This window comes from Mus caroli, unplaced genomic scaffold (assembly GCF_978045245.1).
Source record: "Mus caroli unplaced genomic scaffold, Mus_caroli_1 scaffold_13, whole genome shotgun sequence".
Classification (NCBI taxonomy): domain Eukaryota; kingdom Metazoa; phylum Chordata; class Mammalia; order Rodentia; family Muridae; genus Mus; species Mus caroli.
Window position 1 is genome coordinate 86,630,995 of NW_028227268.1, and position 27,450 is coordinate 86,658,444.

The 27,450-nt window shown below is 38.8% G+C and overlaps 1 protein-coding gene and 1 non-coding gene across 9 annotated transcripts in view; one reads left to right on the forward strand and one right to left on the reverse strand.

Moving 5' to 3' along the window:
* Positions 1-27,450, forward strand: part of Tenm2 (teneurin transmembrane protein 2) — a 1,223,220-nt gene that overhangs the window by 489,470 nt on the left and 706,300 nt on the right. The window lies entirely within an intron of this gene.
* On the reverse strand, positions 20,494-20,599 carry LOC115032597 (U6 spliceosomal RNA). The gene has a single exon (XR_003838242.1). It is a non-coding gene; the product is annotated as a U6 spliceosomal RNA (small nuclear RNA).

Genomic DNA, 27,450 nt, shown 5'->3' on the forward strand with positions numbered 1-27,450 from the left:
CATATGCTAGAAAGAATAAACTGGGGAAGCAGTATATGATAGTCAAACTTGAAACCAAAACTGATGGTGAAGGAGGGTTATATTTAGCTTCCATCATATCCACCTGTCTTCCCACAGGTACTGTGTTATTTGCTAAATTTTCAAAAGTAGTTCAGTAGCCTCCATTGGTTTGCCTCAGCAGTACTGCCCAGAACAAAATGGCTCTCAACAAATATGTGTCTTGTTTAGTTTAATTGATGCTAATTTTTAAAAGCAAAATGCATTTCCTTAGCTTGAAATTTATGTTTCAGTGATATATATATATATACACATATATATACACATACATATATGTGTGTATACACATTATATATATTATGAATATATATTATGTATATATATATATATATATATTTCACAACACACACACACACAAACACACACACGTGTGCAAATTCATCTTAAAATTTTTCAGTTATACTTGTTCTTTCTTGTGTAACAGTACAGGTTCATCTCTTAGAAACACTTTACTTTGCTCCCACTAATATGAATTTCCTTGAAATAATATGGTATCTATGACCATCCCTGTGGCATATTACTCTGTAGCTAGTCAATTTTTAAGTTACATCAAAGCAAGCAAGCTGCCATTAACTATTTGTAAAACTCACCTTGTTCTCTATAAAAACACCATCACTCCTCAAAGAACACTTTGAATGAGAAAGAAAATAGATAAAGAGGACCAGAATTTGTGCTTCATATCATAAACCTTCTCAATAATTTTGTGAGGAAGGGAAGAAAAGATGCTGGCATCTAAACTGGCTTTAGTTTTTTTCCGTCTTGGTTTGGGTTTGTACTGGGGAAATCCACCTACAATTAGATTCACATTGTCGAGGTAGCAAGAACTATACTCCCAGCCTTTTGCTACATACATGTGTAACCCTCATCTCCATCCTGTTCTCCAGTGCCAATAATGAAATCATATTTTTATCTGTTCTCACGTGTGATGAGATTAATACCAAGAAAGTATGCTGTGGGATACTAGAACGTATCTTGAGAGAAGGACTTAAGATCTTGTTTGAATATGACATCGAACCAGTCTAGTGTCTTCACTACCTGCTATGTTTTCTTCTATACCATTTGTCGCACTATTTTGATATAGCTAATGAGAAAAGTACCTTGATGAAGAATTAGCATCCATGCGATGGTAAGAAAAGAAGCACACTGTCCTTAAATGACACATAATCTGGTAAACCAGAAATAAAGCCTGCACAAATCAACCTTGAGGGTTCTCCAAGGAAACAAAAGAAAGACCTGAAAGTCAGAATAGAAGTGATTGCTTAGTTCTGAGAATAGTCCGGAGAGTAAAAAACGTAGTAAGGGTGTAAAAGATGAGTTAGGTCATTAGGTGAAAGTGGAAGGGTGGGGCCAGGAATAACTTCGCACTCTGCTTTCTTCTTTCTCCTTCGTAGTCCAGAGTCTTCCTCCCATCACTAACCGGCCTTAAAGCTTCTTTCCTACCAATTCCTGCAGCAGATTAGACATCAAAAGGTCACAGAGAAATTGTAGTGAATGTAGCAGCCAGTGTGGCCATTAACTATCTTTGCAGCAGACAGAAATTAACTTCTCCTTGTTGACTCTTAATTCTCCCCTCTCTGAAGAGGAAAACAGACAAGAATTGTAATTGCAAGCTACCATCCATAGGTCATAGCTGACGTGTATGCTGAGTAGGCTGTGCATGAGCATTAAGTATGGGCTAGGTAAAACATGAGTAGTAATCAATTAGTTATGCCTACCATGAGCATTAAAAGTTCTCCATCAGGGCACACTGGCCTGAAAGTTCCAGCCACGCATTTATTCAGTTCCACTAAGGTGAGGATCAAGGTTATTAAGTGAGGAGGGACACCTTCATTTCTGTCTTTTCATATGAGGTGTGAGATTGCTGCAGATTTTCTCGGTTGAGGCAGAAGTTCATAGGCGCCATTCTGGAAGTCATTGTCAGCCTTTGTAGGTACTCTGAATAATGTTTCCCATAAGGTGTGTGATCAGCAGTGTGTCAGAAGAGTACATTTTACGCAGACATTCTCACACAGGATGTTAAGGGCTAAGACAGTGTGTAATAGCCATCACATTTATTTCACATTCTGTAGATTATAATCCCTACACTCAGGCCACCACATCCTCATTGGCCAGAACAAAATTCATCATAGGTGCTCCTTGGTCTTCTAAATAAGAAGACCAGAACAGAGTCATTTTCTTTTTTCCTGATCTTTCTTTGGCAATATATTTAGCTTCCTAACTACATCTCTTAAGATCTGAATCTAGCTGAGATTTGTTAAAAAATTATTTTTAAAATATGGCTTACCCATTACCCTCAAGTGGCACAGATGTCAGAATGGATCTCCCAGTGAAGGCAATTTAATTTTTTTCTCCGTGTCTCAACCTTTATGGTGTCTGTCTTTATGAAGTAGTTTTCTTGTGTTTTTCCCTCTTTTATAATTTTTAAATGGCTACCTTGCAGTATTCTATCTTCTGGTGAGGCAAGGATGATAAGAGCGGTCGCAGGGCGGTTCTGGTTGTCAGTGCCCTTAAATGATAATTGATTAGTACACGAATAAAGATGTGGTAGAGGATTGGATTTTGCAAGAAAATGGGACTAGGTGTGACTGGTTTGAAGATACGATTTTACTGTGGAGGAGTTGAAACACAAAGGTTTCCCTGAAGTCTCATTTTTCATAGGCATGAGATACAATCTGTAACTCATTCCACTGAGGTTCTGGCCATTTGTTGGGTTTAATTTAATTTGATAGAAAGCAAAGAATAACGGTTTACTTCGAGCTCTCTTTTGTCTTCCTTAGTAGCGTGTCACTTAGATGACCCAAGGACTCGGGGTGGGGGTGGGGTTTGAAAAGACCTCTTTTAGCCATGCCTGCATTTACTTACTTGACCATTAAAATGTGTTTTACTTAGATATGTTTAGAGGCAATAAAATACAGAATTCCTTTTCAATAATAGTATCAGATTCACTAAAAGGAAGGTAAACAGCAAATATAGGCTTGAATTAGGGCATTAGAAACCCAGCTTAGTATTATGATAAACATATAATTGCCTATGAGCCATTTGAATATGCATATCATCTGCATAGCCTCAGCACTTAGGTTTTTAAGTGTTTTGTTCTGGCATGTTATGCCCTAGCTTTGGTAGATATGCCAGTGATGAAAGCTTCTAGAATGGCTACATTAGAGCAAGTGGGCATGGCAGGCTGGACTGGATCTGTTCTTTATCAGCTCTTATAAAGTGTTCTTATACTTAGCTGGGGAAGTCAGTGATGTCCTCTGATCCTCCTCAGTCATTCCGCAGAGGCTTTCTTGTTTCTCAAAATACCACACCGTAGACATTCAGGAGCCACATCTCTGGGAGGAAAAGCAGTTTATCCTTCACTGACATCCTATTGTTAGCTGTTGTGTTGATTTGGCTGTGTTCATCATCCTGCTGACTAAGACCCCCGCTCTCCTGGGTATCGATGTGGTTGAATCAGAACTAGAATCCTTTGGGTAGGAACACAGATAAAGTTCTTGTGTTCTGTTAGCCACTCCTTTAAATGACCATAGTACCATTACTCTACAGTGTACAAAAGAAATGTGTATGGATCTCTCTTGAAAACAGAGTTCAAAACACTTCTCTCTTTAGCTCAATGGTCACATGACCTTGCACACCCCATCAGAAGGTTCTCAACCCCAGTCTCTCCTGTATCCATCCAAAATTTCCCTTGGATACAACTCCCAAAAGTAGAAAGCCATCATCCTTTTCCTCTTCAGAGGAGCCAGCCCTTTTATAGATAAAGGACAGACTCTACCTGCTTCCTGAAAAACTTCCTGTGGACACATGAAGTTCTTAGGAACTTCTAGAAGTATCTGTCACAGGTATGACACTAAGAAATACCCAGAGGTGCTTCCGAGTTTGGAATATGGTGACAAATGCAGGATGTCTGTAAGCCAGACAGTGGTGATAATTAAGAATAAGAACTGACAAGTAGTTATTAGGAAAGCTGGTGCAAGGTTGAGAGGAATGAGAGAAGTCTTTGGAAACGGCAGAAACATCCTTAGATTTGCCACATGACTCCAAGGACTGGCAGGTTGAACTGACGTCAGCATGGAGCCGGAGTAAGTGCAGTGCCTACAAATAGGACAGTATGTGCTGAGATAGAAACATGAAGGATGTCTGAGTGATAGTGAGGAGAATTCTCTGAGCCAGCAGCAACGGAAAGGTAAATAGAAGAATGAGAGAAAAGTCGTTTTGGCTCCTGTCCACAAGAAACAGTGTTCCTTTAAAATCTGGTAGATAATGTCATTGGCAAAGTGCATCTAAGCATGAAACTTAAACATAGCTAGATTTGCAGACTACTCGCACACAAGCAGATCTGGAGCAGCAATGACATTTGCTTCTAGCGTCCTCAGAGTATACATTGCTGGTAGAATGACCTGGGATCATTGCAGCATAAGGAATGCAAAACTAAATATTTGTATCAGAAAAATGGATAGGTTTTATATAGTACTAATTATTCGAAGATCTTATATGATTTTTTAAATCAAGATGCATAATTTAGGACACATTTTGTAGAGACACTATGTATTCTTATTACTATTTATTTTCAGAAGTGTGTATCTTGCTTTGACTGATGATGCCTTCATACAAGCAGTTCTTTATGGAATCATCTTATTGGCTCTGGAGACAAAGTATTATACCATGCAGATACAAAAAAGGAAGATTTCAGAGTCTTGCTCTGGATAAAGACTTAGAAAAAGATAGATAAGTCAGTCATGGGCCAATATTTGGTCTATTCTACAAGTACTTGGGACAAATAAAAATAAGTAAATTTCCATTTTTATTAATTACATTCATTTGGCCAAAGGGAATTTTATTCATTTGAAAATGTTGCTCATTTGATGAACTGTTTAGTAATTTTTTGTTGTAAAATAGCTACAGTACTAGCCTTGGGACACATTTTTCTCCAGAATTGTATATTGATAATGATTGAATTGCAATGCCAAGAGTGTCCCAAAAAAAATCTGTGTCCTTACATTCTTGGTACAAATCAAACTATCTCTAGAGGGAGCACCTCTGATCTTTCAGCAGTTAAGGACACTATTTTGTTTTCTAGGGGGCCTGGGTTCCACTCTCAGTACCCATATGACAGTTCACAACAATCTGTAACTCTAGTTTCAGAGGATCCTATGCCCTTCCCTAGCACCCATGGGCACTAGACTTATATGTGGTGCAGAGACAGACATGCAGCCAAAATACCCATACACATTAAAAAAATTTTTTAAAGTGGTGACAGAAAGAGATTATAATAATTGATTGTGATCCAGATTTCTGCAGAAAACACTAAATACTGAATAAAGACAAACATTTCCAAGTGGATTTGGTTGCTTGGGAAAGGATGCTGAAACATACTTACCTTTCAGGAATGAATTTTATTAGGAGAGGGAGGCTTTGATCACAGGAGCCATGATAAGAACTTGAAGTAGGAAAGTATTCAGATGTACAGTACATTATGTCAGAGATGGCAATATGGGGTCTTAAAGGAAAGAAGAAAGCATCCTTTTAAAAACCCAAGGAGCAGCTTTAATAAGAGATATTAAGATAAGAGTAAGGGAGCTTAGACAGAGGAATGTGAGTAGACCCAGAAGAAAGCAGTCAGACGACTCCCTAAAAGGAAAAGATCTGACTTCTGTATCCTTTTAGAGAGTGGTGAACCTTCTCTACTAAGCCTCCATGACAAGGAACATGGAGGACCAGGGATTGGGTAGGAAGATGACTTAGAGACTCTGGGACCCACAGTATAGATACCTTCTTTAATCTTAGAAAACTGCTGTGATTCCTTCCTACCTTGAGATCTGGCCACTTAGAATAACCAGCGTCTCAAAGGGGAAGGCCTATAACTGAACACATGGCAAAATTTCTGATTGTTCATGAAAAAATACCTGGTAACTTAGGGGTAGTCTCGGCTTCCTGGAATGGAAAGAGATTTGATATTTATATTGTAGAGCTTACTTTTGAAATGTGAGCACACACCCAAAACTCTAAATGAATATCATTTATATATCATTTTAAGACATTTTAATGAGAAAAGGTAGAGCATTTGATTCTTTACAGATCTTTAGGTGCAGTCCTAATGAAAGTGATCAATAATGGTTCTTTGATGCCACACCTCAAAGCTACCCCCCCCCATCTCTCATAAAATGCTACACCTAGAATCCTAGCTTTGAGCATGGTCTTCACTGAGAACTTATTGTGCCAATTAGAAGGAACTATTCCTATATTTGCATATATACAAAGACTTGGACATCCTTTCAAGTGATACCCACCTTCTCCTGAGGCTGATGCTGTATTAAATTGCATTGAAATGCAAAGGCATCTCAATGTAATGATTTTCCGCATCCCATTTACTTGTTGATTATTAATGAGTGCTTCCTGAGTTGTATCCCTGTGATTTTTGTCTTGAAGACTACTTTCAGGGCTTAAGCAGCACATTCAAGAGGCCAGTCAGAGTTCCGTGTGAGCAGCTTCATTAAAATTCTGTCCTGCACATCATCTGACTCACACTTTATAATCTATCAGAACACCTGTTTCCTTTCTAATGGCCACGAGGCAGCTCAAAACACGGTGGTATTTAGCATTTAATAATGAGCACAAGATATGTATTTTTGACACTTTAAATTTTCTTTAGAAAAGTGCACGGAGGAAAAAAAAAGCCAAGCTTGAATGAATTATCTAAACTTTGGCAATTTTATAACAGGAATCTCACCAACTTCTTTGAAGCTGTGGATCAGACAGTGCCTTCTCTCCTTGGCAGTGGCCATGATGTGGCTAACTAGGAAGGGACAGACGGGGAAAATAACTTTAAAATGTCACTGCATAAGCTATAGTGATGCTGAAAGTGTTTCAAGGAGAGTCCCATTAATATGTTTCCTATTTACATACCAGTCTCACAGACTCACCATTGTACTTCTGCAGTGCGAGGAAGCTACGAAGCCTAATGTCACTGGTAATACCTAGATATGTTTATAATTTAGTGACTTTAGTTAGTGTTGGTCACCGCATATATGTATTTCCTTTAAGTTTGGTCATTTAGACAGGTAATTATTAAATGGCCCTCCATATAATTGTACCTATTTGAAATCCTTCCATGGAGGAACAAGGAGATAATGGATGGTCTCACAAGGGTGAAAGTCTCTCACTATTATGTAAATGAATAAATGTCTCCTAGCGCTTAGGAACTGCTACAGTTGTAAGCATTAATAGAGGATATACTGCAAGTTGATTATTGTAATACTACAGAGTTATCTCTTCAGTGAGTGAATTAAGGGAGCTCTCACTACTGAAAGATATGAATGAGCATTTTCATTTGTACCCCACTGAGGTCATGACAAATGCAAGTTTTTAATCTGGAAACACTGAAAAACATGTACAAGTAAATGAACATAAACAGTTTTTGCTGTTTCATTCCTTGACTGTTTGTGCTGCCTTACAAATGTTGTCCGGGTTCAGTTAGGAAGCTAGCTGATGCCTGCTATGTCCCTCAAAGTGACAGCTGGGGACAGATAGTTGGGGAGGCAGAGAGAGGTCTTTCAAGGGTATCAGATGTAGCCCCTACAGAAGAACTTCCTTCTAAGTTCATGCCCTGCCTCCCTCTACTTCTAGTCCAAATCCAGACTCTAAATAATGACTTTCAATTTCTGTCTGATATCCCCACCGCAGTATCAATAAAATGTGTCTCATTTTACAGTTTCCTCCATCACCTCCCCCAGATAAACCTGGTCTGTATTATAATCCCTTTTCCAGAGTTCCATATTCATAAATCAAAAATGCCCATTCTGGGATATCCAGTTATGATGCAGAGCTCTACCTTGAGTTAATAAGGAAGACGGGCAAGTCCATTTTATAAGGTATGAGAATGCTCACACATTCCATATAATACCTCACAGATGAGCCAGGGATCTGCCTATAATATGTCATTAGTTGTCTATTACCCTTACAACCAATACAAAAGTTCAGACTGGGTGGTCAGTGAAAGGGGAGAAAGTGCAGTGACCATCAGGGTTGAGCTAAAGTTGTCATAACATTGTGAACAATATTCTTTATATATTTGCATTGGGTGCTGATTTTTTATTTGAAAAAAAAGACTAGTCTATTAGAAAAGTGACTTCTAAAGGACCCTTAATAAAAAAATGTATCTATCTGCGATATTTTAAGGGAAGCAGTGTAAATTGTTTCCACAGGGGGCCAAAGGTTGAGCAGTGTACTCTGTTCACATGGAGCAAGTAACAAGGAACCATGAGGTGATGAGAAGAGGAAAGCTCTTAGGGGCTTAACAATTACATGAGGAGGAGCAGCCTGGCTGGGATGAGATTAAGCCTTGATAAAGAGAAGTCCTGTGGCCTATGCTGGTGACATTTTGTATGTTTTATGTATCTATTTTAAATAGTGAATATGGAAAAGCCAACATGTTCATTCATACTTTGGTCATTAAGTACAGGATTCAAGTTTGTCGTGTTTTGTCCCTCCTATGACACAGGAAGAGTAACTTACTTATAACAAACAAATGAAACAAATGATGTTTTATTATATTTTAGATTATGTAGTTGTAACATGTATGTGTTATATGTATATCATCTGCATCTACATCTATATCTATATCATCTAGCTCTACCTATAGAGTGTATATATACATATATACTGTTAGAATATAGATAGATAGGTAGATAGATAGATAGATAGATAGATAGATAGATAGATAGATAGATATGAGTATCTAGAGAGAGAGAGAGAGAGAGAGAGAGAGAGAGAGAGAGAGGGTCATCTAACATATATGTGCTGCTTTTGTAGTACATTTTCCATTATCCCAATGTTGTACTTATAACAGGCCACTAAGTACCTGCAATGTGGTTGATCATGTAAGATCCCTAGTTCTAAGTTTTGCTCCATAGATGTGCCACTGATACATGTGTAGACCAATAGTGCCAGCTCAGTTAGAACTTCTAAGACATTGAATCACTCAACAGAGACTCTCTTTGCTTATGCCCAAACCAATTTGTGTGTGTGTGTGTGTGTGTGTGTGTGTGTGTGTGTGTGTGTGTGTTGAACAAGGATTCTCTGAGGACTAGGCTAGGTCTCATTGAGATGTATGTATCAATATATTTGGACTATGCATTCTTCTATAACATCACACAAAGTATCTAAAAGACAGAAGGATGTGATATGCACATACTGGCTCTTAGAACCAGCTGCTCACCAGCTACAACTGTTAAGTTCCTTTCAAAATTAAAATCTCCACAGGGTCCTAAGATCACTGGTCTTCATGTCTAAGTAAAATCCAGAAATAACTAGGTCAGAAAATAAAAGCAGTTCAGCCAGATATCAACTGAAATCATTATTTTTGTTGTAATAGATAATTTTTTAAAAGTAATATTTTTCACACATCTGTAAACACCATCTGGATTTACATAGAGGCAGTCTAAGAAACATGAGATAAAATTAACTTTTCAGCCAATGTGAGTTTTATCTTTAATGTGATCATTATATATTCTTTAAGTTGTGATAAATTGGCTCATTCAAATATATAAAACTACATAGACAATATTCTGAAACTGAAGAATCATGGTTGAAAACATTGGAAATGAGAACCTTGACTCACTGTTTTGTGAGCATAGGCTAAATGGAGCCTAAACATTTAATTGAAGTTAAAATTAGAGTTAATGGTACTAGATATTTAATCAACGAACACCTTAAAATACCTAGCAAGACGCAATGGGAAGAGTGCAAATGTGAGCACATGAGTATTTGGGTAGTCTCTGTCGCCAGTATATGTCTGTGCTAGAGTAGGTCCCATTGAGCTGTATGCATCAACACACTTCTGCTGAGGAGGATCATATAACATCACACAAAGTAGTTAGGAAACAGCAGGCTCTCTGCAGGAGGCAGAGAGATAGCTCAGATAGCATATTATCAGACCTGGTGAATGGTGTAGCATTTTCAGATGAATGTTGTTTCTAGCTAATCTCATGCTTACATTTGAGAAACAAACTCATTTGTGTTCCATCAGTAAGGAGTAGGAAGGATTTTTTCATAGAATAATAATCCAAACAAATCTATGAAAAGTCAGTACATTATGTATAAGGAAGATGAAGGAAAAACTCAAGGTCAGGATCTTCTAAAGATGGATTGTTCTAGACACAAAAATTGTTCCCGAGATCTTTGCAAAATAGGCCCCGTGGTTTATCATCCAGGTGTTCTGTCTCTGGTATATGTGGCCTGGCCACTGTGTGTGTGAGAGTGTGTGGTGTGTGTGTGTGTGTGTGTGTGTGTGTGTGTGTGTGTGTGTGTGTATGTGTGTGTGTGTGTGACTGTGTCTGTGTGTGTATGTGAGTGTATGTTCCAGTGTTTGTATGAGTGTGTATGAGTATGTGTGAATATTTTTTTGAGTGTGTGTGTTTGAATGAGAGTGTGTGAGTGTGTGTGTGTGTATGTGTGTGTAAGTGACTGTGTGTTTGTATATGTAAGTGAGTGTGTGAGTATATGTGTGTTTGTGTGTGAGTATGTATGAGTGTGTATGAGAGTCTATGTATGTGTATGAGTGAGTGTGTGTGTGTGAGTGAGTGTGTGTGAGTGAGTGTGTGTGTGTAAGTGACTCTGTGTGTTTGTATATGTAAGTGAGTGTGTGAGTATATGTGTGTTTGTGTGTGAGTATGTATGAGTGTGTATGAGAGTCTATGTATGTGTATGAGTGAGTGTGTGTGTGTGAGTGAGTGTGTGTGAGTGAGTGTGTGTGTGTGTAAGTGACTCTGTGTGTTTGTATATGTAAGTGAGTGTGTGAGTGTATGTGTGTTTGTGTGTGTGTGAGTATGTATGAGTGTGTGTGAGAGTCTATGTGTGTGTATGAGTGAGTATGTGAGTGAGTGTGTGTGTGTCTTCTGTTTGTCTTCATTCTGTTATCCTGTTACTCCTCAATGGTATTGCTTTATAACATTTCTGGACCCCTCTCCATTTGACTTACCCACAGCTCTAAGTTTTTAACTGCTTAATCATTTTCTAGTACAAGTTTAAGATTCTGAAATACTGCTTTAGCTCAGTTTTCTATTGTGCATGTGCTAAACCAAGGTTTGTCTTGATTACCTGTAAGCTAGGGCTCACTCTCAAGTAATGAGCCCAGTTTTGGTGAGATGAAAGTAAGAGATGGATCATTTAGGCAGTGTCCTGTTCACATAGACCAGACTCTTCTGGTATTCTGGTAATAGTGAAGCTAATTAGCACCATCCATGCTATATATAACTGGAGGTAAGGCTTGCCAAAAAAAAAATAAATAAAACAACTTTTCAACTTTTCCTTTTAGTGAGTTAAGCCTTGAACATTGCTTGAACCAAGATAAGGCAAGGATGTCACTACTCAAATGTTTGAGACAAGAAATAGTTTTATTTTAGCCTCTCTGACCTCTAGAAGATAAATGTTTAAATGAGATTCAAATTTTGAATCAGAAGCATATCTGTTGATGGTAAAGAAAAGGCTGCGGCATGGCTAGATGTACATGTGCCAGAGATAACAGAGTGCACTCAAGATTACATAGAAGCATCTGCATCCGGCACACGCTGGTTTTTGCTGAGTCCTGGAGAATCAAATTCTGACTGGTTACCAAAAAAAAAATCATTATTTCTTGAATTAGTTACAGCAATATAGACTCCATGAGTTTCTAGGGAGTTCTAGTATTGCGTTAAGGAAAATAGTTGTGTTGTGTTGGAGTGTGAAATTTATGCAGAGTAGAGCCCAAACTTGATACCCTGAGACTAAGATAGGTGTAAAAGTTTGCTAATATGACAACATATTAGACAGTGCTTTCCTTAGTGGAGTGTCTGTGATCACTGTAAAAGCACCACTTTTAGAAATAAAATGTAATAAAGTCTTTCTCTCTCTCTCTCTCTCTCTCTCTCTCTCTCTCTCTCTCTCTCTCTCTCTCTCTCTTCTGACACAACCCCATCTCTTCCCTAAAATAAGCATTGGTATATAATTCTCCTTTATATTATCCTTGGGAACCCAAAGTCACCGTTTAATTGTCAATTTATGTAGCCTAATTATTCAGGTTTTTCTGAGGGCCTTTTAATCTTTTTAATAAATGGGTTATGACCTATTCTCTAGCATTTCTCTCATCTCCTTGAAAAGTCACCATTTGAGTTGTTCTTCCTTTTTTTTTAAACATCTGTATCCTTTAGTGCATTAAACATTGCTTACATCATGACAAGACCCTTTTATGGTTACATATGAATTGACTTAAATGTTCTGGATAAGTTAGTTTGCTTAGAAAAAGTCACATTTGGAGATGGACTTAAGAGTATTTCCTTTGATGGATAGAGAGCAGGTCTACCCTCCTTCTGAAGAAACATGACGTTCCATTACACCCGTCTTTACAGCACACTCTATTTCAGTAATCAAGAAGGTAGTCTTGAATGCTGGGGGTTTTGAAAGGCGAAGGGAGAAAGGGAAGAAAGCGACAGGCCAAAAGAGACAGTCTACCTCGATGCTGCACTAATTATGTGTACGATCTTAGGGTTCTCAATGGCTTTCTTTGAGTCTGTGTTGTCTATTTGTAAGATGGCTGCAGAAGTCTATGCAACTTTTAGGCCTTTTTGTTCTTTATCTCATTTCAGAGAGAAGATTCCTTGTTTATGGCATTTATTAGGTTAGAATATAAACTCTGAGTTTGAAATGAAAATATAAATCTATCCAAGAATCCATGCTTTTCATAATAAGATAGCAGTGCTTCAGCAGCGATTTAAATATAAATGAATGACTCTAACCATACCTGGATTCAAAGATCACCAGAGCCCTGGAAGATGTTATCATGGTACCCTACTTTGCCAATTTTCCCCTAAAAAACTACATCTGCACCCTTGTAGGTACAGATGTCTTTGGAAATTTCTTGTGCTATGCTGAAGTGAACTGCAAAATATGATGTTGGTTGACACATAACAATTTATTCTTCATTCTACTGTCAGGAGTATAAAGCTCAGATGCCCCCAGGGAGAGACTCCCTCTGTAGCCTACGGAGGCAATTCCCCTGTGGTTTCTTTCAGATTCTAGGAGCTGTTGGTACAATTTGGGTGGTGGTGATCTCCTCCTGCCTCATTTTATTCCCTCTTCTCTTTGTGTCTATTTCAGTCTTTTTCTGCCTTTCATAGAAAAATACAGGTAACAGCATTGCAGAGCCACTAAGATAGCCCCAGTAAGGCCTTTCCTTTCAAGATTATAGCCAACATACCTTTTGACATATAAGGGCCCCTCACTTTCTCTACATAACTGTTACATATTCCACGGCTTAGGACCTAGCCCTATTGGTCTCAACACTGGTACTTAACGAATGTCTTTGTTTGTTTTTTTTTTCCTGTGGCTGTGATAGAGTATCCAACAAAAGCACCCCGAGGATGAGAGGGTTTCCTTTGATGAAAGTTCCAGACTATAGTCCATCAAGGCAGGGAAACAAGGCAGCTCAAGCTAAAAGCAGCTGGTGACAATGTGGCCACAGCAAGAAGATCAGAGCATTGAATGCTTGCTTGCTTGCTTGCTTGCTTGCTTGCTTGTTTCTCCTTGTATATACCCTGAAAGCCAAACAGGTGAAAGTGGTACTCACAGTAGGTGGGTCCTCCCACCTCAGTTAACCTAATCAAAATAATTCTCCACAGGTGTACCTAGAGTCCCTCTCTCAGGTGATTCTAGATTCTGTCAAAAGGGGAATTAACACTACCACCACAGTAAGCAATTCATAAGAGATGTCATAGTCCTGCAGGTGACCCCACACAGAGTTGACTGGGTGCTACACACAGGAGTGCTCAGCTTGACCAGATTTTCCAATTTAGAAGGAAAAGCTCTAAGTCTGGATTTTGCATCTGTATGTTTGTGCTGTACCCTGGTGTTTGTTGTTGTATCATTGAGGAAGACTTACATGTAACAAACCCACAGGATTCCCTGCCAGGGCTGCCAGGATGCAATCTCAGAAAAACAGTCAAATTACCTTTGAGAGAGCACTTTGTATCCATAACCATTAACTCAACAGATATTTCCTCAGTCCCTAATAGAATAGTATTTATTTTGGATTGACCAGGGGGAGACCTTGCTGCTTTGAGAAAATAGCTTCCCAAATGCATCTGCCATTTCTCTTAAGGAGGAAAGAAAGCATTAGCCCAAGGTTTCCATTGATGAAATGTTGCCTGTGACTTTGTTATGCTCTTCATGGAGACCAACTGTGCTTCATGCTCATGGAAAGAAAATCCAAATTCAGTCTTAAATGTGGTCTGTTGCTTGAATAGGTTAGAGATAATGGTTGCCCCGGGCTGCCGAATATTTCACAATTACTTTGTATGCATCTTAGTTGTTCCTGGCTATCATTCTTCATGGGGAAGGAAGGCAACACCACTCACATTCCCTTGACCTCTTAACTCTTCAATAAGCACTTTTGAATTAGGCCACAATGTTTGAACATGAGTCCCTCTGTTTCATTAGACTTTGGCTGTTAAACTGCTGGTTTCTTAATACACGGAGTAGGCGCTGTTGCAACTGCTAGGTCTCTTACCACTACCTGGCCTTCAACAAATTTTCAAACACCAAATGTCTCATCTGAAAGGTACAGTAATTATAGTACCTGTTCCCCTATGTATTTTGATAATTTAAGAGATAAGTTGTTATTTAGTGCTCAGATGGATACCTAGAGCATTCTAAGTACATAATAATAATTATCTCTGTGTATTATTTTATTAATATTACCTGTATTGTTACACTTGATAAAATTTGTATTTACACCCTTTATTTATAGTAAGGCTTCTCCAAATGTAATACATGGTTCACATGGGAACCCTACTGAAATAGAAATTCAGATCCATTGGATCTGAGTAGGATTATTCTGTCTTTTTAATGTACCTCCAAATGAGGATGCTGACTGTCTGAAAAAGTCCCCTGAAGTAGCAAGATACAATATGAAGCTAACTATTGATGAAGGTTTTCAAAGATGCCATTGCATACTTATACATCCCCCCTCCCTTACCATTTCAATAAAAGTCCTGGAAGTGGACTCTGAGGCCACTGGGAATATTGAAACAGCTTCTATGGGCATCTAAACTGATCTGCAACTATTCCTCTACAATGTAAAACTCTTCCGAGCTCTCACAAATAATGCTTTATACAGACAGTCATGTCTCGCTACTGTAAATTAAACCCTCACCCCACCTGGAAGAAGCTAGCAGCATAAATAATAACACATGTGAAGTGGTGCCCACAGCTAGTCTTGCAAATATCTTATGGGAAACACAATGTTTTGGTGTTTCCCAACCTGGTGCTGTTAACAAGAATTGCCCCTTGTTTGTGTTCGTTAATCATCTTGATGAGCAGTTTCTATGTGGATCTTCCCAAACTGTGCTGGCCCGTTTCCAAATGAAGTGCATAAATTACACACTGCCCTCTCTTCAAGCTGCTCACCACCCTACAATATCAGGAAGGATTTCAACTGAATGCACAAACCTGCATCAGTGGATTGCTTAGAGGAGGACTTTGTTTGGAATTGGTCTGATGTGACACCACCATGTGTCACAATATTATGACACTGCAGTGACATATTTTAATGTCAAGGAGTAATATTTTGACCAATATCCAAATGTCAGGCTTTTTTTTTTTTTTTTTAGGTCAGGTTCTCTATATAGAATGGTGTTTCCGAAGGGAGTTATTTATAGGTCTTAAGCCTCAAAGTATCAACTATTCCAAGAACCGAAAAGGAGCATATGGCTCAGCTCCACTGAGACTTGCTATCAGAAAGAATTTGTAAGTGTGCCTTAAAGATTAAGGAAGAGGAGATGCCCCGTGATACGGGAATTTCCACATGGGTAACTTCTCTCCGTAAAACACACTCCAGTATCACTCCAGTTCACAGACCTGAGCCCCAGAGAACCACTTCTAACCTTTCCTCCACTTCTTTGGGCATTGACAATGATTTCACACCAAGTGTCTCTAAACTGACATCTTTTTATATTCTCACACCTGGAAGTCTACTATTGAAATCACCTAGGTTTTGACATTTCTAGCTGGCTGTAGTCCTCTTAGAGAACAGTGAGGGAAAAAAAGACAGAGACACTAATATTGAAGCAGGGTAAGTTCCCAGAGTTGACTTTAATCTGTTATATGAGTCAGTTGACACTTTTAGAAGAAAATAGCTTGTATTATTATTATTATTTGCATTAACATCATTATAGACAATGATGTATAAATGGTATCTCCTAATTATCAGAAAACACCTTTTAAGAAGAGATTGTATCTTTATGTATATTCAGAAGACAACCTGCTTGCCAATGGTCAAACCACTTAACATCATAAGAGCAGTCTGCCTGAGGAAGAAAGAAATATATCCTTGGTCTTAAAAAAAACATAAACAGGTCTAAGCACTGGCATGGTGGTATCTAGTTCTTCAAACAACATACAATATTTATTGCAGTAATCTGGATATTAAAAATAACTGAATGAATAAAGAGGAAGAAAGGTGAATTTAGGACTGAGAAGATTACATAAAATCTGAACACATGCAGTCAGTTACCATTGTAAAAAGATCATACTGTCTATGAAAAAATATATATACATCTGAAAATACAAACATAGCTAGAGAAAAGAGAAATAGAGAATAATATTCTGAACAATTGCTAACAGTCGGTTCGTGAGAATACATAGTTCTCTGTTAGTTTGCATGTTTTATAACAAGCCCACATCACTACTTATGTAATGAGAAAGAGTAATGACAGCTGTAACTGTAAGTACAACCCAGGTCCCTTTTGGAAGCCTGTTGGCACTTTCTAATTAATTTGCAGTCAGTATTTTTGTCTTTATAGATCTTTTTACAAGGCTATTTTTATAAATACCAATATACTTTCCTCCAAAGGTTGCCTTTCTAGATCCTTATTCCTAAAAGTCTAGATTTTCTTCTCTCCTTCCTGTGTATCTGATAACTGGCTACACTTCCCCTTTGACTACACATAACACCATCGTCATGTCTAGGATAACACTCCGACTAATAGATTTTTGTTTGGTTGGTTTTTTTGTTTTGTTTTGTTTTTCGAGACAGGGTCTCTCTGTACAACCCTGGCTGTCCTGGAACTCACTTTGTAGACCAGGCTGGCCTTGAACTCAGAAATCCACCTGCCTCTCTGCCTCCCAAGTGCTGGGATTAAAGGCGTGTGCCACCACCGCCCGGCATAGATCTTTTTAAGTAGAGAAAAATATTACTTTTGCTGAAAAGTTTTACCATAGATTCCTGAGGCTGCATGCTATATCATTATGAAACTTACAATATGCCAGACATTCTAGCGCAAAAGGAAAAGGTTCCTGTCCTGTTTGAATTGCTGTCCTAACTCCCTTCAATGATGAATAGCAACATGGAAGTGTATACTTGATAAACCCTTTCCTCCCCATCTTTCTTTTTGGTCATGGTTTTTCCTTGCCCCAGTAGAAACCCTAAATAAGACAGTATCCTTCTAGCGACTCTTCATCTGTGGAGAACAGGGCACATAAGATTGATCTTTCGTATGCTGGAGGTGGACCAGGGTCAGGAGGTTATCTTCTATTCTATACAAATATCTGGCTATAACAAGACACTCATCTGCACAAATCTTATCTTTCTTTGTAGGGGAGCTGGGAGGGGCATAAAAAGTGTGAGCTCAAGTCCATTAAACGCTTTTAATAAACCCTTAGACAGCATTCAGCATTTTGCTTTGATCACTGTATAAAGTCACCCGTCTGACAACTTTTATATTGCCTCTTTTTTAAAGATAAATTTCAGTAATTAAAGTGTCCAGTGGAAGCTTGACAATTTCGAGGGCTGCGAATTAGGGAACAATCCTGAGTGATGCGGGATGACAGCTGTGTGTTGTAATGGGAAATGTATTCATCTTAGATAAGAAAGGCCATCCCCTCCCAGTGCCCCGACTCCTTTAGAAGTCAATGTGGAAGGCAGGATTTCACGAGCCAGGGATGGAACATATTTGGCTAAATAGTCTATCCTTTGCTGACAGGTGGAAAAGAGTGCTGGAGATGAAATGTGGGGTCAAGAATAAAGTCCAGGGCATATTGGAATTTCCTGCCTTTTCTTTGCTCACTGTGTCAGCTTAGCTACATTTCTTAATCTAGGTCTGGGTAATTTCATCTTTAAACTTGATGTATAATAGTCACGGCATTAGAAGCTTGATTGTACCATTAAGTAATGCCAAACGTGTAACATTCTTACCATTTCCTTTGTCATATACTGAGTTAGTTAGGATTCACAGGGCCTTGTCTGTATATATCTCTGGAAGTGTGGAAAATTGTTTACCATTTCCAAGTCCTGTTCTCTGAACCCATCATACACCCCACAGTACTTAATGTCCAAGACACAATAAGGACTCTATATTTATAGGCCAGGACTGACATTATCTAAAGTCAATCTCTGTTCAAATCATGGGATGGATTCTCAAAAGCTCATCGCACCATTGCCCCTCCTGACTATGAGTGGATTAAGAACATGCGGGCTGGAGAGATGGCTCAGCGGTTAAGAACACTGGCTGCTTTTCAAGAGGTCCTGAGTTCAATTCACAGCAACCACATGGTGGCTCACAACCATCTGTAATGGAATCTGACACCCTCTTCTGGTGTGTCTAAAGACAGTGACAGTATACATCCATAAAATAAATAAATAAATATTTTTTTAAAAAGAGAACACTCTAGCTACCTGTTGACAATCCTTTGTAACTGAGAAATGAGTTAAGGATTTTTTAAATTCTATATTATTTTTCTGAAAATTTCATTTGTTTAAAATTTACTTATTTATTCAGAGAACGTCAATAGAAGTATTTTAAGAAAAAATATATGCAACAATGTACAGACTGAACAAGATGGATTTACTTGTCTAAGAATATATATTTATATGTTATATACCCACTTGCATATATGTCCACATACATGTATATATGTAAAATTAAAAGGCATCATTTTAGGAATACAATGGGCTACATGGGCTGGAGAGAGGAGGGGGGAGGGGAAGGGGGAATGATATGGTAATATTATAATTACAAAACCATTTTTAAAAAAGAACAATTTCTCTTGTAATCCCCTTTAGAAACGTAACTAAGGATAATAATGACCATTATTCTGTTCATGCTGGGCTACTCTCCTCTCATCTGGTGACATCTTCTTCCTTCATATTATACTATATATTCCAGTTTTTAGTTACTGAGTGAGTTAATGAATTTTTCAATTCTTTAAGTTGGAGCCTTAGGATGAGACAATGCCAATAAGACAGAAGGCATTTTCTGGTCAGTGGCAGGCCCACTACCTGATGAGACAGTCTCCTGTGATTCTTTTCCTACTTATATTTAAGGGGAATGAGGCACAGTCTTTAGGGTTATTTGAGGACCCTTACATCACAAGCAACATTGCTGTACAAAGGACTGAGTTCCTGGCCTTCTTGGCTTAGCTTCATCTCTTCTAGATTGTCACTTAATAGGTTCACTTTCTGAATATAAAAGATGCCTTTATCTCCTAGAGATGCCCAGATTGTATCTTACAGGGAGTCAATCAAAGAGGCGGAGCTGAGATAAAGGGTGAGTGGATGAGAGCCCATGTGTCTTGAAACTGGTACATTTATGTGTGCACACAAGTAAGCTCTTGGTTTCTGCGGGTGAGTACAGAAACAAATGAGTAATGTGTAAAGGGATGTGTAGAAGTGCAGTCGCCATGTTTTTAAATTGTGGGACTGGAAGATGGGCCAGGGAGAAACAGTGCTTGTTGCACAAGCTTGAAGATGCAGGTTAAGATCTTCACCACCAGCTTAGAAAGCTGCGCAAACATCTGACCCCAGTGCTGTCAACGAATAAAGAAAAGAGGATTCAGAAGTGTGCTCGCTGCCATTCTAGGCAAAAGACCCAAAATCAGTGGGTTCCAGTTCTAGTGAGTGACCTGTCTGAAGCGGTAAGGATGAGAATGATAGATTTCCTCCTTTGGCCTCTGTATCCCACCCACATGCATAGTCCTGTGAACCTATAAACAAATGTACATATAGGTGTGCACCAAGCCAATGTGAATGCCTATGTGTGCACATGTCTGTACACACATGCATACACACTCACACATACACACACTAACATACACACACATACACATGCACATACACACCTCTTTCTTACTTTCTCCAAAAACTCCCAAATTCTATAATACTGTCTCTTCATTCTCTCCAACTTGAATGTGCCTCTTGAGCTGGTAGTTAAGGGCTGACAGAGATTTCAGTATTCAGTAATGCTGTCCAGCCCTTGTAGATTCTCTGACGATCACAAACCAAGATGATGAAGCAAAGAAAGCAATGGCATAGTTACTCCTCCAAAATTAAGCCAATTAAAATATGGTTGTCTTAGTTAGTGACCTAGTGCCATGAAGAGACATACATCATGTCTACTGCAACTCTTTTTTAAAAAAATGGAATACTTCAGGAATTTGCATATCGTCCTTGTGCTGGAGCCATGCTAATCTTCTCTGTATTGTTCCAATTTAGTATATGTGCTGCCAAAGGGAGCACATACTGCAACTCTTCTAAAGGAAAGTATGGAATTGGGGCTGGCTTGCAGCTCGGAGGTTTAGTGACTTGAGAGTTGTATATCTGGATCTGCAGGCAGCAGTAAGAGAAAGAGAGATTCTAGGCCTGGCTGGGGCTTCTGAAGCCTTAAAGCCTCCCTCCAGTGACCCACTTCCATCAAGAAGGCCACATCTACTCTAATGAGAGACCACTTGGTTTCACCCTTTCAGCTAATGCCACTCCCTGTGATCCTATGAGGGTGCATTTTCATTCAAATACCCTCTACAGTGTATACTGCAGAATGTGTCCCAAGCAAGGATACTCAGTTTGATGGCTAGCCTTCATGTCCACACTGAGTTACACAGAGCAACGCAAAAATCTGGGACCATTTGAGAGAATTCTATATTAGCACAACGCATGCCATTTATATAACTGTTTGCATTGTATTGCAATGTCTGAGGCAGACTAGAAATTTTCTTTTAAAAACAAGTTGCTCATAGAGATTGGGAAGGCTGCTGCTGTATATTCTTTTAACGTAAGGAATAAAACCTTCGGGAAAGACTACCCAAGAAGTTGCCTGCGAATAACATAAAACTATGAGTTATGTGAATAAAAGAAGTCATCCTTTCCTTAGTTCTCTCTTTTAGCCACAGTGTCATTTAATCTTCAAGGACCTCTATGTGGTAGGTAGATCCTTGCCTGGTCCTTCTTTTTGGCACAGAGTGGAATTCCTTGAGAAATGATAGTTATCAGCAGAAAGCCCTGATTAAAGCATTCAGTCTCACTACATCGATCCCTTACCGTCAAAATTGACTTCTGATCCTTGAAGGAGGTCCCTCCACATCCTGCGAGCTCACAGCAATCTTGGGCCTCTCCAGAGCCTCAATCAGGTGTGGTCCAGAGTGATACAGCCGCGCTGTTTACGAAATTGACAAATTCATAGCCCTGTCGCTGGCTTCCTTTTCAGTGGGAAGCGGGGCTTCTCTTCCAGCAAGCCGACTTAGATGTCTGTTTACTGTTCCCTTCAAATGTGAGCGCTGCTGGTGATGCACGTCGCAAATGGAAGTAATATCATTTGAAGTGGTCCCGCTAGAAGCCCACGAGCAATCTAACTGCATTAAGTCCTCCGTCGGAGTGGAGGAGACTGAAGAGGGTACACAGCTCGAGCGAGAGGGAAACAGCAATATACAAGTCCATGACTGTGAGCTGCACAGGCGCCTAAAGAGGTTTCACTTACTGCCTTCAAATAAATGACACCAGGGCATCACAGGACATCTAATATTCTGTTTACAAATCTTGTTAAACATTCGAAGCAACTGAGACAGTGTCTTCCTATATTTCTGAGGGGATTATATACTTCTTTTTCCCCTTTCCTTCTCAGAGAGTTCTGGATGGCTGTTACTTTTTCTACTAGAATATACAGATATATATCAGGTTCAGTTAGAACTCACTAGTAAAGTGCTTGCCTAGTGTTGGTTAGGCCATAGGTTCTATCCCTAGTACTGCAGAAACCAGCACACACACACACACACACACACACACACACACACACACATACATTTTGTGTATCTCTTTATGTTCACACATCCAATTGTCTTTCAAGTTGTTTCTAAGAGCCACAGTCTCCTTTAATTTTGTGTGTGTGACTATATGATCAATTTATGTTATCGCTTTAAATTTTATTTTATTCCCTCAGCTTTATTAATGTATAATTAACAAATAAAAATCAGATGTATTTACAGTACGCAATATGGTATTTCAAGATGTGTGAATACTGTGAAATGGCTCAAATCAAACTAACTGCCATATGCAATAACTCACAAATGTGTGTGTGTGTGTTAGATCCACTGAACAATATTAAAATATATTACATTTTATTTACCACAGACGCCATGCTGTACAATAGATTTTCAGGACTTATTGAAAGGTGGGACTGTTTGATCATCCCTTCTCACCTAACCAGCACTGGCCATCTTCATCCTTTTCCCTGCTTGTGTGAGTTTAACTTTATGATTGTTCATGAAAGTGGGATTCTTATTTGTTAGTAAATTATGTTTCAACATCACTGGGCTTGTTTTCCCTTTCTTGTAGTAAATAATGATCAGTAAGTTCTCCTGTGATAGCCATTAGCGCTCATGTTTCTCTTTGCAGTTGAACATTAATAAACATTACTATACAGCTAACAAGCTCACTTATACTATAAGTTAGATTATGTTAGATTCTAAATAGTGGAGAAAGAGTGTTTCTCACTTATCCACAGATCTTATGCACATAGGAGCTCACAGAGACCCTGGAAGCATAGAAAAGACTTGCATACATTCAAGACAGATAAGGTCACAACACTGGGAGTAGGGATAGAAACAAGGTGCCAACCCTAATTAAGAAGCTATTTGATACCCATGGATGGAGTTACAGAGACAAAGTTCAGAGCAGAGCCTGAAGGAATGACCATCCAGAGACTGCCCCACTTGGGGATCCACCCCATAAACAACCACCAAACCCAGACACTAGGCAGATGCCAACAAGAGCCTGCTGACAGGAGCCTGTATAGCTGTCTCCTGCAAGGCTCTGCTAGTGCCTGGAAAATATAGAAGTGGATGCTCATAGTCATCCATTGGACGGAGCACAAGGTCCCCAGTGAAGGAGCCAGAGAAATACCCAGGGAGCTGAAGTGGACTGAAGCCCCATAGGAGGAACATCAGTATGAACTAACCACTTCCCTCAGAGCTCCTTGGAACTATACCACCAATCAAACAAAACACATGGTGAAACTTGTGGCTCTAGCTATATTTGTAGCAGAGGATGGCCTAGTCGGTCATCAATGGGAGAAGAGGCCCTTGCTCCTGTGAAGGCTCTATGCCCCAGTGTAGGGGAATGCCAGGACCAGGAGTGGGAGAGCGTAGGTTAGGGAGCAGGGGGAGGGGGAAGGAGATAGGGGATTTTCAGAGGGGAAACTAGGAAATCTAGATTATTTGAAATGTAAATAAAGAAAATATCTAATAAAAATTACAAAAAAAAAGTTTTAAAAAAGGGGGAGCTATTTGAAACTGATATCTGCTAGGGAATAATCAATTTTCTCCAATGCACCTTTACTTTTAAGTTTTCTTCAATCATAGCCACACAACTGCCTAGATTGGTCTATATTGTTCCATTCATCTTGTGTTTATGCCATAAGTTGGGAGTTAATATTTTCCTACTTTTAAGATAACATACTGAATATTTAAAATGTTGAGTAATTTAGCTATGAGTGTCAGACCATAAAACTTGTTTCATGTCATATTAGTGCATCCAACGCGATATTACACACACACACACACACACACACACACACACACACACTACACAATATGATACATTTATACACATCTATAAAGTATCCTGAAAAATAGTAGATAATCTAGGCTGGATGATATAATATGTAGCTGGGCCTTTAGCATTCATAGACTGTCTAGTAGGAAGAATGTGGAGCAAAATTACTCATGATCAATTCTGAGGTCTTCAACCTATACCTAAAATCTAGCAATTTCTGATGAGAATTAGGAAATGCTAATTATGAAATGGTAGGCTTGGATAATAGCTTGAAGTACCTTAACTACTGAACATAAAAGTAGATAAGACCCATTGGAAAAGACAAGTAAATACAAAACTGGAATATTTAAAACTATTGCTTAGAGAAAAGGCCTAGAATTGGTGAAAATGAAAGGTTGGAATCAGGAAATTAACAACCTAAGAAGCAAACAAACAATACAATATACTTTTCAGCAGTTATTGCTGAATTTGGAGGGACTGGGTTCAAAGTCTTAAGAAGGTATCTTTGACAAGCTCAAGATCTGTGCATGTAGCAGATGCTTCAAAATGCTATGTGTAGAGAAACTGAACAGGTAGTTGTTCTTGGTCAGCAGAGGTGGGGTAGAGCTCAAGGAAATGGAAGAAAGAACTGAAGTCACACACACACACACACACACACACACACACACACACACACACACTGGTAGGAAACTGAGAAAAATCAACAATATAGCATCGGAATCTAAGTTGTTGCTAGTGATGGTTGGTTAGTTGGCTTTGTGTTTGGGTTGTTGTTCAGGTTTTTTGTTTGTTTGTTTGTTTGTTTTAAAAAAAAACAAGATCTCATATAGCTCACTCTAGTTTCAAACTCACTGTATGTTTGAGACTGACACTAAACTCCTGATTTTCTACCTCCAAATGCTAGAATTACAGGCATGTACCACTGTGTACATTTAAAGTGGTACTTAACAATTTCTCAAACTCTGATTCTCTCACTTGCTCCACTAATGGTCTCAGACAAAGAACTAAGCACCCAGAGACTGGAAGAAGCATGCCTTGCAGAATCAACAGGTGTGTCTAGAAGACATAAATGGAGCATGAGTGAGTGGTCGAGCAGAGATAATTGCTAGATAACCTAAAGATGCTACTCTGCCATTGCTGTCAAAATGTTTAGAGAAAAAAGTAATGGTTATTTGTCAAATGAAAAATGAGAACAGTGGAGATGTCTCAAAGCAATAAGGACTCGGGGACTAAGACTACTCTTTGCCAGGCTGTGGAGTCGTGCTTAGCTGAGTAGGGAGAGAAAAATAAGAGGAGCATTCCAGGGAAGAGAGGCATGGGGAGCCACGTGTGGGAACAAGAAAACATCTCCTTCTATGTTTCAAAGAACCTGAAAACCACTTTAGAGAAATTCATAGACATGAAACATCAAAAGAATACTGGAGCTGGGTTGGAGATGTGATTGAATTTATAGAATTAGCAAGTTGTGGTTTTTTTTTCTGTTTTGTTTAATTTTGATTTTATCTTGTTTTTATTGTAAGTATGTCCCCCCAAAATTGACTGTTTATTTGAATCTTTAACTTATAATGTGGTTATCTGGGATCACTATGTTATAGGTCAAGAAAGCAACCTGAAACTTACTTTTAGTAAGAAATAAAGGAAGGGAATTTGAGCAATAGAGTCACATGACAGAATTTTTTTTTCTCTTGACTACTTTGGTGTATATAATGGAAGAGAGTGGTTAATTCCAGCTAGCTAAGGATATTTCTACTTCCTTTCTATTCACTCAATTTGTTTCTCTGTTGCTCTTGAGTCCCTCTCCCTGATGTCATCTCTGTCTTCGGTAGAACATGGGAAGCCCAAAACAAGATATAATATAACAATTTTCTGTAAGTTTCGGTTAATTCTTTTCCTCCTAGTATGTGATTCCTTCTCTCTTGAATGTTTGACAAGTAATAACATATTGTACATTCAGCAATTTTATATTAAATGAAATTACCCTCTCCCCAAAAATAACTCTCTTGTTTTCAATTTACAAAGATCTACAATGTGCGAAACTCCAAGCTCAAACAGCTTTCCAGTCCCCTTCTCTGGTTGTGTCTATCTATAGAGCCCCAATAAGAACAACCAGGTCTGTTGCTTAGAGTCTTGAGCGTTAGGAGTCTGGAACATCTGGTAATATGATATCCAAGCCACTTGATGGCTCAAGCACAGTCAGTAAAATTTGACTTTCTCTTCTTCTGTACCTCAAAAGAAAAGAGTTACATAAGTGTCAGGGCCTTGGAGAAATTAGAAACTGAGAAAAAAATATGATAAAGCTAACAAAATGGTAGTGAGACTGAAAGGAAACTCCAACACTGAAAAGGCAAAGGCATGGGTAAGAAAAGAGTGTCCAGAGGAAGTGCAGAACATATGGATGCTCACTTAGGATGTTCACTAAAGCCATGTTTGGATTTAGATGTATCCTCCTTAAAATTCCTATTGAAACCTAAATGCCATATGGTGGTATTAAGAGATGGATCTTCCTGGGAGTGACTCTCATCTGTGCTGTCCCCCATCAGTGGATTAGTGCCTTTTAGAAGAACCGACTTAGATCCTTTTGTCCTGCTGCCTTCTGCCATGTGAATGCCCAGTGTTTATCTGATTCAACAGACATAGCAAAAAGGCACCATGCTAGAAGCAGGGAATGAGGGCTTCATCACCCATGAAATCTGCCAGCCCATTAATGCTGGACTTTCTTATCTCCAGAACAAGAGTATGACTTTCTATTTCTTATATTAACCTTGGATACAGTAACAAGTTACTTTCTGGCTCCTTTGTCTTCCTCTATCTTCCCATGTATGTTGCAGAGAGTAAAGTTATAGTTTCTTCTGGGGGTGGGGTGGGTAGGCAATATTATGTCCTAAATAGGTATCATCACTTTTGACTGTGGAGGGATCAAAATTGCAAATGAAATGAAGGATTTATTGAAGAATCAGATATTGAGGACACTGGGTCATTCCCATTGTCACATACCTTGAAGTGCATGTCTTGAAGACAAAAGGGGTCGATCACGAAGCCTTAAGACTTGACTGAACTGTAAAACAAGCAGTCATCTTCCACTTTAAGGAAGGAAGGAATCTTTTCAAATATTTCTGAATGTGGGACAGTGTCGGATAATGGGAAACTTCCAATTAGGTGGCAGAAATTATAGTCCAAACCTGTCACTTCATATCTTGCTGCATTGACAAAATGGGACAATTGTGTCTGACCTACCCAGAGCCTTTTTTCAACTGCTTCCAGGTGAGTATCTATAAATCAATGATGATAATTTAAGACCCCAAACTCCATGGATTGATGAAAACCAAATTTAAAATTATATGTGTAGTTGAGAAGGCGATTTCAAATAATTGAGACATACTTAGTGTCACTGTTTGAAATTAGATTCTGAATTCAGCTGGAGTTACAAGTCTCATCAGATACTTTGAACCTGATACCATTTAAATAATCTCATCTGAGCAGAGTAGAGAACATGGTTCATTTCCCAAGTTTAGCCAGGCAGCCTGCTGGATTGACTGGTGATGTCT